Source organism: Wyeomyia smithii, chromosome 1 (assembly GCF_029784165.1).
Source record: "Wyeomyia smithii strain HCP4-BCI-WySm-NY-G18 chromosome 1, ASM2978416v1, whole genome shotgun sequence".
NCBI lineage: Eukaryota > Metazoa > Arthropoda > Insecta > Diptera > Culicidae > Wyeomyia > Wyeomyia smithii.
The window spans coordinates 92,948,977-92,950,577 of record NC_073694.1 but is presented as its reverse complement, the minus strand read 5'-3'; the positions used below and the strand labels follow the sequence as shown (position 1 = coordinate 92,950,577).

Here is a 1,601-nt window from a genome sequence, read left to right as displayed (position 1 = left end):
GCGATTTAAAAAAAAACTCATAAATTAAAAAAAAACATTACATAGGATTGCATAAAATCATGATATCTCATAAACGCGCAAACATGCGCAAGTATTTTTTCTGGACGTGTTCAAGAACATTCGTATCTACTCAAAAGTGAGTTTGTTTGTGCACAGAAACGTCCAGAACATAGAAAAAAACAATTTCGAAGCTCAATTCGAAAGGTAAAATATCTACAATTGGCAATGCAAAATATACAGTCAACAAGACACCAAACCCTTCATCTAAAATGTTCAAAACCTAATGCATACCTCTCATTTGAAGATCCATATTTGAAACAGGCTGAATAAAATCACTAGTATTATAAATTCCACCTAAAAAATCCCAAAACTTCGTATTCAAAATCTGCATTGCTTTTGCCTTCTAGTTTGACAGCGGTTGTGAGCCAAAAACAAAACAAATTAAAGCAAAATAGTTGACATGGGATACCCCCACTATCTATGAATCTAGTGGTATTGATTATGGGGGTTCAATAATAATTTTGAGTTTTGCAATTTATTCCAACTTTTTCACTCAAATACCCCTATGTGCTGCGCCGCGATAAAGAAATTTTGTTTCAGCCCCATCTTGAATGTTTAAGAAGCTTCCACGGTAAAACCTGTTTCACGTCGTTTGTGTTGGTAGTTGCTGTGTTGATAGCCGCTATTACTAAAACAATTTTCCGTCCGAAAGTATCAGGCAATGATGTATGCAATAACACCCGCCAAATCTCTATTCCACCCATCGGTAAACGGCGGCACGGCAGAATCCGAGTGTAAAGTTGTGGTGATTCACTGGAAAACTTCCTAGGACGGCAACGTCCTTCGAAACAGCAGACTAAGTTATCTATTGTTACTGCTAGAACGGAGTGATATATAATTCAATTGATTTGATGATTGAAGGGTGCGGGAAATTATTCTACTATACCTATTTACATCATTAATAAATTGAAAAATGTTTTTCTTGCTACTCTTTCATTCGTTTTGATGCATCACCACATCACCAAAACAGCTTTTTGCATTTTGTTCGCTCTCCGTATTTGACTGTTCATGCCAGAGATGCCAGTTGTGCTCGAAAACCCGAAAAAATCTACCTGAAATCTGAAAAAAATCTATCCGTAGCTCGAACAAAATTCGCTTCTAAAGGCAAAAGTCTGCAAATATCTGCACACATTTTGAGAAAGTCTGCGACACCGACAATACCCGGCAGAAAATATAAAAAAAAACGAATATCTCCGAATCAATAAAACTCTGCAAACGAACCCCGAAAATAAGCATTTAGCTGACAAATCTGCACATCTGGTATTCCTGGTTCATGCACATTACACACACACATTCAACATTAATGGGTTCAATGATGGCAATTTCGGTCACGGGTTTCTTTAAAACACGTTTTATTATGTCAAAGCCGACATTTCAAGGATATATTTCCTCGTCCTCAGGGCAACTATGATTAACAGTTTACATATTACATAAATTAGTCACACGAATTAAGTTATTACATACTAGAGATGGTCGGGTATGGGAAATTTGTTACCCGTACCCGACCCGTACCCGGCTCATCGAGAATTTTCAAACCCGTA

The 1,601-nt window shown here is 37.0% G+C and overlaps 1 long non-coding RNA gene across 1 annotated transcript; it reads right to left on the bottom strand.

Annotated features, from left to right (window-relative positions):
* Nucleotides 1–519: 519 nt before the first annotated feature.
* Nucleotides 520–1,069, bottom strand: LOC129732237 (uncharacterized). The gene is made up of 2 exons (XR_008729206.1): nt 955–1,069; nt 520–877 (listed from the first exon to the last, which is right to left on the bottom strand). It is a non-coding gene; the product is annotated as an uncharacterized LOC129732237 (long non-coding RNA).
* Nucleotides 1,070–1,601: the final 532 nt, after the last annotated feature.